Source organism: Dendrobates tinctorius, unplaced genomic scaffold (assembly GCF_039654945.1).
Source record: "Dendrobates tinctorius isolate UK_male_01 unplaced genomic scaffold, ASM3965494v1 ptg000254l, whole genome shotgun sequence".
NCBI lineage: Eukaryota > Metazoa > Chordata > Amphibia > Anura > Dendrobatidae > Dendrobates > Dendrobates tinctorius.
The window spans coordinates 1670998-1685965 of NW_027361921.1; the positions used below are offsets into that span (position 1 = coordinate 1670998).

The 14968-nt window shown below is 34.6% G+C and overlaps 2 non-coding genes across 2 annotated transcripts; both read right to left on the minus strand.

The window, feature by feature from the left end:
* Positions 1-626: 626 nt before the first annotated feature.
* TRNAT-UGU (transfer RNA threonine (anticodon UGU)) lies at positions 627-700 on the minus strand. The gene has a single exon. It is a non-coding gene; the product is annotated as a tRNA-Thr (tRNA).
* An 11867-nt stretch (positions 701-12567) lies between these two features.
* On the minus strand, positions 12568-12641 carry TRNAT-UGU (transfer RNA threonine (anticodon UGU)). Its single transcript has one exon. It is a non-coding gene; the product is annotated as a tRNA-Thr (tRNA).
* Between the last annotated feature and the right edge of the window lie 2327 nt (positions 12642-14968).

Below are 14968 nucleotides of genomic sequence, written 5' to 3' on the forward strand. Positions count from 1 at the left end.
ACATCACAAAAAGATGTGATATATTGGAAAGACTGCTTAGAGAGTCAGGTGCGGAAAGTGGAGGCATTTCAAAATAAAATCCATTGGTTAAGTTGTCAAGCTTGAAGCAATCTTACTTCCTTTTCAGCATTTAGATGAGATTCTTAATCTCACAATTGCACTATCAGTAGGGCTGGAACAATGGCAAATTTGAGTTTGCACACAGGTAAAACACACCTGCTTTAAGATAGGAAGCTTATTCTTGAGAAGATGTAGCATCTTGGTTAAGTTGGTTAAGTTGTCAAGCTTGAAGCAATCTTACTTCCTTTTCAGCATTTAGATGAGATTCTTAATCTCACAATTGCACTATCAGTAGGGCTGGAACAATGGCAAATTTGAGTTTGCACACAGGTAAAACACACCTGCTTTAAGATAGGAAGCTTATTCTTGAGAAGATGTAGCATCTTGGTTAAGTTGGTTAAGTTGTCAAGCTTGAAGCAATCTTACTTCCTTTTCAGCATTTAGATGAGATTCTTAATCTCACAATTGCACTATCAGTAGGGCTGGAACAATGGCAAATTTGAATTTGCACACAGGTAAAAGACCTGCTTTAAGATTGGAAGCTTATTCTTGAGAAGATGAAAACAAGGTACTGCTGAGAGTTGAACTCAGGATCTCCTGTTTACAAGACAGGCACTTTAACCAACTAAGCCACAGCACCCCAATTTTCATGTGTGAATATTTATTATTCTGCTTTTTCTGAAAACTGCTATGAAAATTTGTAGCATCTAATGTGTAATTCCACTGGTTTTAATTTGTAATGCTTGAGCCCATCCTATATTCTCTAAAGAAAGTTATTTCATCTGATTCCTTTTAGAGCATTTCAAAAGCAAAATTTTTTTTTTTACTCAAATTCCACTGGTTTTAATTTGTAATGCTTGAAGCCATCCTATATTCTCTAAAGAAACTTATTTCATCTAATTCCTTTTAGAGCATTTCAAAAGCAGAAAGTTTTTTTTCTCTCAATTACACTTTATTAGTGCTTTGGGAAAGACATGTTTGATGTCAAACAAAAGTGAAAGTCCTCTTTTTCGGCTAACAGCCCCAAACTGACATGAAGAAAGGAAAGCACTGCTGACATTCGAAATCAAGATTTTCTGTTTACTAAACAGGCTCTTTGACCAACTTGTCTACATCACAAAAAGATGTGATATATTGGAAAGACTGCTTAGAGAGTCAGGTGCGGAAAGTGGAGGCATTTCAAAATAAAATCCATTGGTTAAGTTGTCAAGCTTGAAGCAATCTTACTTCCTTTTCAGCATTTAGATGAGATTCTTAATCTCACAATTGCACTATCAGTAGGGCTGGAACAATAGCAAATTTGAGTTTGCACACAGGTAAAACACACCTGCTTTAAGATAGGAAGCTTATTCTTGAGAAGATGTAGCATCTTGGTTAAGTTGGTTAAGTTGTCAAGCTTGAAGCAATCTTACTTCCTTTTCAGCATTTAGATGAGATTCTTAATCTCACAATTGCACTATCAGTAGGGCTGGAACAATGGCAAATTTGAGTTTGCACACAGGTAAAACACACCTGCTTTAAGATAGGAAGCTTATTCTTGAGAAGATGTAGCATCTTGGTTAAGTTGGTTAAGTTGTCAAGCTTGAAGCAATCTTACTTCCTTTTCAGCATTTAGATGAGATTCTTAATCTCACAATTGCACTATCAGTAGGGCTGTAACAATGGCAAATTTGAATTTGCACACAGGTAAAAGACCTGCTTTAAGATAGGAAGCTTATTCTTGAGAAGATGAAAACAAGGTACTGCTGAGAGTTGAACTCAGGATCTCCTGTTTACAAGACAGGCACTTTAACCAACTAAGCCACAGCATCCCAATTTTCAGGTGTGAATATTTATTATTCTGCTTTTTCTGAAAACTGCTATGAAAATTTGTAGCATCTAATGTGTAATTCCACTGGTTTTAATTTGTAATGCTTGAGCCCATCCTATATTCTCTAAAGAAAGTTATTTCATCTGATTCCTTTTAGAGCATTTCAAAAGCAAAATTTTTTTTTTACTCAAATTCCACTGGTTTTAATTTGTAATGCTTGAAGCCATCCTATATTCTCTAAAGAAACTTATTTCATCTAATTCCTTTTAGAGCATTTCAAAAGCAGAAAGTTTTTTTCTCTCAAATACACTTTATTAGTGCTTTGGGAAAGACATGTTTGATGTCAAACAGAAGTGAAAGTCTTCTTTTTCGGCTAACAGCCCCAAACTGACATGAAGAAAGGAAAGCACTGCTGACATTCGAAATCAAGATTTTCTGTTTACTAAACAGGCTCTTTGACCAACTTGTCTACATCACAAAAAGATGTGATATATTGGAAAGACTGCTTAGAGAGTCAGGTGCGGAAAGTGGAGGAATTTCAAAATAAAATCCATTGGTTAAGTTGTCAAGCTTGAAGCAATCTTACTTCCTTTTCAGCATTTAGATGAGATTCTTAATCTCACAATTGCACTATCAGTAGGGCTGGAACAATGGCAAATTTGAATTTGCACACAGGTAAAAGACCTGCTTTAAGATAGTAAGCTTATTCTTGAGAAGATGAAATAAAGGTACAGCTGAGAGTTGAACTCAGGATCTCCTGTTTACAAGACAGGCACTTTAACCAACTAAGCCACAGAACCACATGTTCTGTTGGTGAATATTTATTATTCTGCTTTTTCCGAAAACTGCTATGAAAATTTGTAGCATCTAATGTGTAATTCCACTGGTTTTAATTTGTAATGCTTGAGCCCATCCTATATTCTCTAAAGAAAGTTATTTCATCTGATTCCTTTTAGAGCATTTCAAAAGCAAAATTTTTTTTTTTACTCAAATTCCACTGGTTTTAATTTGTAATGCTTGAAGCCATCCTATATTCTCTAAAGAAACTTATTTCATCTAATTCCTTTTAGAGCATTTCAAAAGCAGAAAGTTTTTTTCTCTCAATTACACTTTATTAGTGCTTTGGGAAAGACATGTTTGATGTCAAACAGAAGTGAAAGTCTTCTTTTTCGGCTAACAGCCCCAAACTGACATGAAGAAAGGAAAGCACTGCTGACATTCAAAATCAAGATTTTCTGTTTACTAAACAGGCTCTTTGACCAACTTGTCTACATCACAAAAAGATGTGATATATTGGAAAGACTGCTTAGAGAGTCAGGTGCGGAAAGTGGAGGAATTTCAAAATAAAATCCATTGGTTAAGTTGTCAAGCTTGAAGCAATCTTACTTCCTTTTCAGCATTTAGATGAGATTCTTAATCTCACAATTGCACTATCAGTAGGGCTGGAACAATGGCAAATTTGAATTTGCACACAGGTAAAAGACATGCTTTAAGATAGGAAGCTTATTCTTGAGAAGATGAAAACAAGGTACTGCTGAGAGTTGAACTCAGGATCTCCTGTTTACAAGACAGGCACTTTAACCAACTAAGCCACAGCATCCCAATTTTCATGTGTGAATATTTATTATTCTGCTTTTTCTGAAAACTGCTATGAAAATTTGTAGCATCTAATGTGTAATTCCACTGGTTTTAATTTGTAATGCTTGAGCCCATCCTATATTCTCTAAAGAAAGTTATTTCATCTGATTCCTTTTAGAGCATTTCAAAAGCAAAATTTTTTTTTTTACTCAAATTCCACTGGTTTTAATTTGTAATGCTTGAAGCCATCCTATATTCTCTAAAGAAACTTATTTCATCTAATTCCTTTTAGAGCATTTCAAAAGCAGAAAGTTTTTTTCTCTCAAATACACTTTATTAGTGCTTTGGGAAAGACATGTTTGATGTCAAACAGAAGTGAAAGTCTTCTTTTTCGGCTAACAGCCCCAAACTGACATGAAGAAAGGAAAGCACTGCTGACATTCGAAATCAAGATTTTCTGTTTACTAAACAGGCTCTTTGACCAACTTGTCTACATCACAAAAAGATGTGATATATTGGAAAGACTGCTTAGAGAGTCAGGTGCGGAAAGTGGAGGAATTTCAAAATAAAATCCATTGGTTAAGTTGTCAAGCTTGAAGCAATCTTACTTCCTTTTCAGCATTTAGATGAGATTCTTAATCTCACAATTGCACTATCAGTAGGGCTGGAACAATGGCAAATTTGAATTTGCACACAGGTAAAAGACCTGCTTTAAGATAGTAAGCTTATTCTTGAGAAGATGAAAAAAAGGTACAGCTGAGAGTTGAACTCAGGATCTCCTGTTTACAAGACAGGAACTTTAACCAACTAAGCCACAGAACCACATGTTCTGTTGGTGAATATTTATTATTCTGCTTTTTCCGAAAACTGCTATGAAAATTTGTAGCATCTAATGTGTAATTCCACTGGTTTTAATTTGTAATGTTTGAGCCCATCCTATATTCTCTAAAGAAAGTTATTTCATCTGATTCCTTTTAGAGCATTTCAAAAGCAAAATTTTTTTTTTTACTCAAATTCCACTGGTTTTAATTTGTAATGCTTGAAGCCATCCTATATTCTCTAAAGAAACTTATTTCATCTAATTCCTTTTAGAGCATTTCAAAAGCAGAAAGTTTTTTTCTCTCAATTACACTTTATTAGTGCTTTGGGAAAGACATGTTTGATGTCAAACAGAAGTGAAAGTCTTCTTTTTCGGCTAACAGCCCCAAACTGACATGAAGAAAGGAAAGCACTGCTGACATTCAAAATCAAGATTTTCTGTTTACTAAACAGGCTCTTTGACCAACTTGTCTACATCACAAAAAGATGTGATATATTGGAAAGACTGCTTAGAGAGTCAGGTGCGGAAAGTGGAGGAATTTCAAAATAAAATCCATTGGTTAAGTTGTCAAGCTTGAAGCAATCTTACTTCCTTTTCAGCATTTAGATGAGATTCTTAATCTCACAATTGCACTATCAGTAGGGCTGGAACAATGGCAAATTTGAATTTGCACACAGGTAAAAGACATGCTTTAAGATAGGAAGCTTATTCTTGAGAAGATGAAAACAAGGTACTGCTGAGAGTTGAACTCAGGATCTCGTGTTTACAAGACAGGCACTTTAACCAACTAAGCCACAGCATCCCAATTTTCATGTGTGAATATTTATTATTCTGCTTTTTCTGAAAACTGCTATGAAAATTTGTAGCATCTAATGTGTAATTCCACTGGTTTTAATTTGTAATGCTTGAGCCCTTCCTATATTCTCTAAAGAAAGTTATTTCATCTGATTCCTTTTAGAGCATTTCAAAAGCAAAATTTTTTTTTTTACTCAAATTCCACTGGTTTTAATTTGTAATGCTTGAAGCCATCCTATATTCTCTAAAGAAACTTATTTCATCTAATTCCTTTTAGAGCATTTCAAAAGCAGAAAGTTTTTTTCTCTCAAATACACTTTATTAGTGCTTTGGGAAAGACATGTTTGATGTCAAACAGAAGTGAAAGTCTTCTTTTTCGGCTAACAGCCCCAAACTGACATGAAGAAAGGAAAGCACTGCTGACATTCGAAATCAAGATTTTCTGTTTACTAAACAGGCTCTTTGACCAACTTGTCTACATCACAAAAAGATGTGATATATTGGAAAGACTGCTTAGAGAGTCAGGTGCGGAAAGTGGAGGAATTTCAAAATAAAATCCATTGGTTAAGTTGTCAAGCTTGAAGCAATCTTACTTCCTTTTCAGCATTTAGATGAGATTCTTAATCTCACAATTGCACTATCAGTAGGGCTGGAACAATGGCAAATTTGAATTTGCACACAGGTAAAAGACCTGCTTTAAGATAGTAAGCTTATTCTTGAGAAGATGAAAAAAAGGTACAGCTGAGAGTTGAACTCAGGATCTCCTGTTTACAAGACAGGAACTTTAACCAACTAAGCCACAGAACCACATGTTCTGTTGGTGAATATTTATTATTCTGCTTTTTCCGAAAACTGCTATGAAAATTTGTAGCATCTAATGTGTAATTCCACTGGTTTTAATTTGTAATGTTTGAGCCCATCCTATATTCTCTAAAGAAAGTTATTTCATCTGATTCCTTTTAGAGCATTTCAAAAGCAAAATTTTTTTTTTTACTCAAATTCCACTGGTTTTAATTTGTAATGCTTGAAGCCATCCTATATTCTCTAAAGAAACTTATTTCATCTAATTCCTTTTAGAGCATTTCAAAAGCAGAAAGTTTTTTTCTCTCAATTACACTTTATTAGTGCTTTGGGAAAGACATGTTTGATGTCAAACAGAAGTGAAAGTCTTCTTTTTCGGCTAACAGCCCCAAACTGACATGAAGAAAGGAAAGCACTGCTGACATTCAAAATCAAGATTTTCTGTTTACTAAACAGGCTCTTTGACCAACTTGTCTACATCACAAAAAGATGTGATATATTGGAAAGACTGCTTAGAGAGTCAGGTGCGGAAAGTGGAGGAATTTCAAGATAAAATCCATTGGTTAAGTTGTCAAGCTTGAAGCAATCTTACTTCCTTTTCAGCATTTAGATGAGATTCTTAATCTCACAATTGCACTATCAGTAGGGCTGGAACAATGGCAAATTTGAATTTGCACACAGGTAAAAGACATGCTTTAAGATAGTAAGCTTATTCTTGAGAAGATGAAAAAAAGGTACAGCTGAGAGTTGAACTCAGGATCTCCTGTTTACAAGACAGGAACTTTAACCAACTAAGCCACAGAACCACATGTTCTGTTGGTGAATATTTATTATTCTGCTTTTTCCGAAAACTGCTATGAAAATTTGTAGCATCTAATGTGTAATTCCACTGGTTTTAATTTGTAATGTTTGAGCCCATCCTATATTCTCTAAAGAAAGTTATTTCATCTGATTCCTTTTAGAGCATTTCAAAAGCAAAATTTTTTTTTTTACTCAAATTCCACTGGTTTTAATTTGTAATGCTTGAAGCCATCCTATATTCTCTAAAGAAACTTATTTCATCTAATTCCTTTTAGAGCATTTCAAAAGCAGAAAGTTTTTTTCTCTCAATTACACTTTATTAGTGCTTTGGGAAAGACATGTTTGATGTCAAACAGAAGTGAAAGTCTTCTTTTTCGGCTAACAGCCCCAAACTGACATGAAGAAAGGAAAGCACTGCTGACATTCAAAATCAAGATTTTCTGTTTACTAAACAGGCTCTTTGACCAACTTGTCTACATCACAAAAAGATGTGATATATTGGAAAGACTGCTTAGAGAGTCAGGTGCGGAAAGTGGAGGAATTTCAAGATAAAATCCATTGGTTAAGTTGTCAAGCTTGAAGCAATCTTACTTCCTTTTCAGCATTTAGATGAGATTCTTAATCTCACAATTGCACTATCAGTAGGGCTGGAACAATGGCAAATTTGAATTTGCACACAGGTAAAAGACATGCTTTAAGATAGGAAGCTTATTCTTGAGAAGATGAAAACAAGGTACTGCTGAGAGTTGAACTCAGGATCTCCTGTTTACAAGACAGGCACTTTAACCAACTAAGCCACAGCATCCCAATTTTCATGTGTGAATATTTATTATTCTGCTTTTTCTGAAAACTGCTATGAAAATTTGTAGCATCTAATGTGTAATTCCACTGGTTTTAATTTGTAATGCTTGAGCCCATCCTATATTCTCTAAAGAAAGTTATTTCATCTGATTCCTTTTAGAGCATTTCAAAAGCAAAATTTTTTTTTTTACTCAAATTCCACTGGTTTTAATTTGTAATGCTTGAAGCCATCCTATATTCTCTAAAGAAACTTATTTCATCTAATTCCTTTTAGAGCATTTCAAAAGCAGAAAGTTTTTTTTCTCTCAATTACACTTTATTAGTGCTTTGGGAAAGACATGTTTGATGTCAAACAAAAGTGAAAGTCCTCTTTTTCGGCTAACAGCCCCAAACTGACATGAAGAAAGGAAAGCACTGCTGACATTCGAAATCAAGATTTTCTGTTTACTAAACAGGCTCTTTGACCAACTTGTCTACATCACAAAAAGATGTGATATATTGGAAAGACTGCTTAGAGAGTCAGGTGCGGAAAGTGGAGGCATTTCAAAATAAAATCCATTGGTTAAGTTGTCAAGCTTGAAGCAATCTTACTTCCTTTTCAGCATTTAGATGAGATTCTTAATCTCACAATTGCACTATCAGTAGGGCTGGAACAATGGCAAATTTGAATTTGCACACAGGTAAAAGACATGCTTTAAGATAGGAAGCTTATTCTTGAGAAGATGAAAACAAGGTACTGCTGAGAGTTGAACTCAGGATCTCCTGTTTACAAGACAGGCACTTTAACCAACTAAGCCACAGCATCCCAATTTTCATGTGTGAATATTTATTATTCTGCTTTTTCTGAAAACTGCTATGAAAATTTGTAGCATCTAATGTGTAATTCCACTGGTTTTAATTTGTAATGCTTGAGCCCATCCTATATTCTCTAAAGAAAGTTATTTCATCTGATTCCTTTTAGAGCATTTCAAAAGCAAAATTTTTTTTTTTACTCAAATTCCACTGGTTTTAATTTGTAATGCTTGAAGCCATCCTATATTCTCTAAAGAAACTTATTTCATCTAATTCCTTTTAGAGCATTTCAAAAGCAGAAAGTTTTTTTCTCTCAAATACACTTTATTAGTGCTTTGGGAAAGACATGTTTGATGTCAAACAGAAGTGAAAGTCTTCTTTTTCGGCTAACAGCCCCAAACTGACATGAAGAAAGGAAAGCACTGCTGACATTCGAAATCAAGATTTTCTGTTTACTAAACAGGCTCTTTGACCAACTTGTCTACATCACAAAAAGATGTGATATATTGGAAAGACTGCTTAGAGAGTCAGGTGCGGAAAGTGGAGGAATTTCAAAATAAAATCCATTGGTTAAGTTGTCAAGCTTGAAGCAATCTTACTTCCTTTTCAGCATTTAGATGAGATTCTTAATCTCACAATTGCACTATCAGTAGGGCTGGAACAATGGCAAATTTGAATTTGCACACAGGTAAAAGACCTGCTTTAAGATAGTAAGCTTATTCTTGAGAAGATGAAAAAAAGGTACAGCTGAGAGTTGAACTCAGGATCTCCTGTTTACAAGACAGGAACTTTAACCAACTAAGCCACAGAACCACATGTTCTGTTGGTGAATATTTATTATTCTGCTTTTTCCGAAAACTGCTATGAAAATTTGTAGCATCTAATGTGTAATTCCACTGGTTTTAATTTGTAATGTTTGAGCCCATCCTATATTCTCTAAAGAAAGTTATTTCATCTGATTCCTTTTAGAGCATTTCAAAAGCAAAATTTTTTTTTTTACTCAAATTCCACTGGTTTTAATTTGTAATGCTTGAAGCCATCCTATATTCTCTAAAGAAACTTATTTCATCTAATTCCTTTTAGAGCATTTCAAAAGCAGAAAGTTTTTTTCTCTCAATTACACTTTATTAGTGCTTTGGGAAAGACATGTTTGATGTCAAACAGAAGTGAAAGTCTTCTTTTTCGGCTAACAGCCCCAAACTGACATGAAGAAAGGAAAGCACTGCTGACATTCAAAATCAAGATTTTCTGTTTACTAAACAGGCTCTTTGACCAACTTGTCTACATCACAAAAAGATGTGATATATTGGAAAGACTGCTTAGAGAGTCAGGTGCGGAAAGTGGAGGAATTTCAAAATAAAATCCATTGGTTAAGTTGTCAAGCTTGAAGCAATCTTACTTCCTTTTCAGCATTTAGATGAGATTCTTAATCTCACAATTGCACTATCAGTAGGGCTGGAACAATGGCAAATTTGAATTTGCACACAGGTAAAAGACATGCTTTAAGATAGGAAGCTTATTCTTGAGAAGATGAAAACAAGGTACTGCTGAGAGTTGAACTCAGGATCTCGTGTTTACAAGACAGGCACTTTAACCAACTAAGCCACAGCATCCCAATTTTCATGTGTGAATATTTATTATTCTGCTTTTTCTGAAAACTGCTATGAAAATTTGTAGCATCTAATGTGTAATTCCACTGGTTTTAATTTGTAATGCTTGAGCCCATCCTATATTCTCTAAAGAAAGTTATTTCATCTGATTCCTTTTAGAGCATTTCAAAAGCAAAATTTTTTTTTTTACTCAAATTCCACTGGTTTTAATTTGTAATGCTTGAAGCCATCCTATATTCTCTAAAGAAACTTATTTCATCTAATTCCTTTTAGAGCATTTCAAAAGCAGAAAGTTTTTTTCTCTCAAATACACTTTATTAGTGCTTTGGGAAAGACATGTTTGATGTCAAACAGAAGTGAAAGTCTTATTTTTCGGCTAACAGCCCCAAACTGACATGAAGAAAGGAAAGCACTGCTGACATTCGAAATCAAGATTTTCTGTTTACTAAACAGGCTCTTTGACCAACTTGTCTACATCACAAAAAGATGTGATATATTGGAAAGACTGCTTAGAGAGTCAGGTGCGGAAAGTGGAGGAATTTCAAAATAAAATCCATTGGTTAAGTTGTCAAGCTTGAAGCAATCTTACTTCCTTTTCAGCATTTAGATGAGATTCTTAATCTCACAATTGCACTATCAGTAGGGCTGGAACAATGGCAAATTTGAATTTGCACACAGGTAAAAGACCTGCTTTAAGATAGTAAGCTTATTCTTGAGAAGATGAAAAAAAGGTACAGCTGAGAGTTGAACTCAGGATCTCCTGTTTACAAGACAGGAACTTTAACCAACTAAGCCACAGAACCACATGTTCTGTTGGTGAATATTTATTATTCTGCTTTTTCCGAAAACTGCTATGAAAATTTGTAGCATCTAATGTGTAATTCCACTGGTTTTAATTTGTAATGTTTGAGCCCATCCTATATTCTCTAAAGAAAGTTATTTCATCTGATTCCTTTTAGAGCATTTCAAAAGCAAAATTTTTTTTTTTACTCAAATTCCACTGGTTTTAATTTGTAATGCTTGAAGCCATCCTATATTCTCTAAAGAAACTTATTTCATCTAATTCCTTTTAGAGCATTTCAAAAGCAGAAAGTTTTTTTCTCTCAATTACACTTTATTAGTGCTTTGGGAAAGACATGTTTGATGTCAAACAGAAGTGAAAGTCTTCTTTTTCGGCTAACAGCCCCAAACTGACATGAAGAAAGGAAAGCACTGCTGACATTCAAAATCAAGATTTTCTGTTTACTAAACAGGCTCTTTGACCAACTTGTCTACATCACAAAAAGATGTGATATATTGGAAAGACTGCTTAGAGAGTCAGGTGCGGAAAGTGGAGGAATTTCAAGATAAAATCCATTGGTTAAGTTGTCAAGCTTGAAGCAATCTTACTTCCTTTTCAGCATTTAGATGAGATTCTTAATCTCACAATTGCACTATCAGTAGGGCTGGAACAATGGCAAATTTGAATTTGCACACAGGTAAAAGACATGCTTTAAGATAGTAAGCTTATTCTTGAGAAGATGAAAAAAAGGTACAGCTGAGAGTTGAACTCAGGATCTCCTGTTTACAAGACAGGAACTTTAACCAACTAAGCCACAGAACCACATGTTCTGTTGGTGAATATTTATTATTCTGCTTTTTCCGAAAACTGCTATGAAAATTTGTAGCATCTAATGTGTAATTCCACTGGTTTTAATTTGTAATGTTTGAGCCCATCCTATATTCTCTAAAGAAAGTTATTTCATCTGATTCCTTTTAGAGCATTTCAAAAGCAAAATTTTTTTTTTTACTCAAATTCCACTGGTTTTAATTTGTAATGCTTGAAGCCATCCTATATTCTCTAAAGAAACTTATTTCATCTAATTCCTTTTAGAGCATTTCAAAAGCAGAAAGTTTTTTTCTCTCAATTACACTTTATTAGTGCTTTGGGAAAGACATGTTTGATGTCAAACAGAAGTGAAAGTCTTCTTTTTCGGCTAACAGCCCCAAACTGACATGAAGAAAGGAAAGCACTGCTGACATTCAAAATCAAGATTTTCTGTTTACTAAACAGGCTCTTTGACCAACTTGTCTACATCACAAAAAGATGTGATATATTGGAAAGACTGCTTAGAGAGTCAGGTGCGGAAAGTGGAGGAATTTCAAGATAAAATCCATTGGTTAAGTTGTCAAGCTTGAAGCAATCTTACTTCCTTTTCAGCATTTAGATGAGATTCTTAATCTCACAATTGCACTATCAGTAGGGCTGGAACAATGGCAAATTTGAGTTTGCACACAGGTAAAACACACCTGCTTTAAGATAGGAAGCTTATTCTTGAGAAGATGTAGCATCTTGGTTAAGTTGGTTAAGTTGTCAAGCTTGAAGCAATCTTACTTCCTTTTCAGCATTTAGATGAGATTCTTAATCTCACAATTGCACTATCAGTAGGGCTGGAACAATGGCAAATTTGAGTTTGCACACAGGTAAAACACACCTGCTTTAAGATAGGAAGCTTATTCTTGAGAAGATGTAGCATCTTGGTTAAGTTGGTTAAGTTGTCAAGCTTGAAGCAATCTTACTTCCTTTTCAGCATTTAGATGAGATTCTTAATCTCACAATTGCACTATCAGTAGGGCTGGAACAAAGGCAAATTTGAATTTGCACACAGGTAAAAGACCTGCTTTAAGATTGGAAGCTTATTCTTGAGAAGATGAAAACAAGGTACTGCTGAGAGTTGAACTCAGGATCTCCTGTTTACAAGACAGGCACTTTAACCAACTAAGCCACAGCACCCCAATTTTCATGTGTGAATATTTATTATTCTGCTTTTTCTGAAAACTGCTATGAAAATTTGTAGCATCTAATGTGTAATTCCACTGGTTTTAATTTGTAATGCTTGAGCCCATCCTATATTCTCTAAAGAAAGTTATTTCATCTGATTCCTTTTAGAGCATTTCAAAAGCAAAATTTTTTTTTTTACTCAAATTCCACTGGTTTTAATTTGTAATGCTTGAAGCCATCCTATATTCTCTAAAGAAACTTATTTCATCTAATTCCTTTTAGAGCATTTCAAAAGCAGAAAGTTTTTTTTCTCTCAATTACACTTTATTAGTGCTTTGGGAAAGACATGTTTGATGTCAAACAAAAGTGAAAGTCCTCTTTTTCGGCTAACAGCCCCAAACTGACATGAAGAAAGGAAAGCACTGCTGAAATTCGAAATCAAGATTTTCTGTTTACTAAACAGGCTCTTTGACCAACTTGTCTACATCACAAAAAGATGTGATATATTGGAAAGACTGCTTAGAGAGTCAGGTGCGGAAAGTGGAGGCATTTCAAAATAAAATCCATTGGTTAAGTTGTCAAGCTTGAAGCAATCTTACTTCCTTTTCAGCATTTAGATGAGATTCTTAATCTCACAATTGCACTATCAGTAGGGCTGGAACAATAGCAAATTTGAGTTTGCACACAGGTAAAACACACCTGCTTTAAGATAGGAAGCTTATTCTTGAGAAGATGTAGCATCTTGGTTAAGTTGGTTAAGTTGTCAAGCTTGAAGCAATCTTACTTCCTTTTCAGCATTTAGATGAGATTCTTAATCTCACAATTGCACTATCAGTAGGGCTGGAACAATGGCAAATTTGAGTTTGCACACAGGTAAAACACACCTGCTTTAAGATAGGAAGCTTATTCTTGAGAAGATGTAGCATCTTGGTTAAGTTGGTTAAGTTGTCAAGCTTGAAGCAATCTTACTTCCTTTTCAGCATTTAGATGAGATTCTTAATCTCACAATTGCACTATCAGTAGGGCTGTAACAATGGCAAATTTGAATTTGCACACAGGTAAAAGACCTGCTTTAAGATAGGAAGCTTATTCTTGAGAAGATGAAAACAAGGTACTGCTGAGAGTTGAACTCAGGATCTCCTGTTTACAAGACAGGCACTTTAACCAACTAAGCCACAGCATCCCAATTTTCATGTGTGAATATTTATTATTCTGCTTTTTCTGAAAACTGCTATGAAAATTTGTAGCATCTAATGTGTAATTCCACTGGTTTTAATTTGTAATGCTTGAGCCCATCCTATATTCTCTAAAGAAAGTTATTTCATCTGATTCCTTTTAGAGCATTTCAAAAGCAAAATTTTTTTTTACTCAAATTCCACTGGTTTTAATTTGTAATGCTTGAAGCCATCCTATATTCTCTAAAGAAACTTATTTCATCTAATTCCTTTTAGAGCATTTCAAAAGCAGAAAGTTTTTTTCTCTCAAATACACTTTATTAGTGCTTTGGGAAAGACATGTTTGATGTTAAACAGAAGTGAAAGTCTTCTTTTTCGGCTAACAGCCCCAAACTGACATGAAGAAAGGAAAGCACTGCTGACATTCGAAATCAAGATTTTCTGTTTACTAAACAGGCTCTTTGACCAACTTGTCTACATCACAAAAAGATGTGATATATTGGAAAGACTGCTTAGAGAGTCAGGTGCGGAAAGTGGAGGCATTTCAAAATAAAATCCATTGGTTAAGTTGTCAAGCTTGAAGCAATCTTACTTCCTTTTCAGCATTTAGATGAGATTCTTAATCTCACAATTGCACTATCAGTAGGGCTGGAACAATGGCAAATTTGAGTTTGCACACAGGTAAAACACACCTGCTTTAAGATAGGAAGCTTATTCTTGAGAAGATGTAGCATCTTGGTTAAGTTGGTTAAGTTGTCAAGCTTGAAGCAATCTTACTTCCTTTTCAGCATTTAGATGAGATTCTTAATCTCACAATTGCACTATCAGTAGGGCTGGAACAATGGCAAATTTGAGTTTGCACACAGGTAAAAGACATGCTTTAAGATAGGAAGCTTATTCTTGAGAAGATGAAAACAAGGTACTGCTGAGAGTTGAACTCAGGATCTCCAGTTTACAAGACAGGCGCTTTAACCAACTAAGCCACAGCACCACATGTTCCATAGGTGAATATTTATTATTCTGCTTTTTCCGAAAACTGCTATGAAAATTTGTAGCATCTAATGTGTAATTCCACTGGTTTTAATTTGTAATGCTTGAGCCCATCCTATATTCTCTAAAGAAAGTTATTTCATCTGATTCCTTTTAGAGCATTTCAAAAGCAAA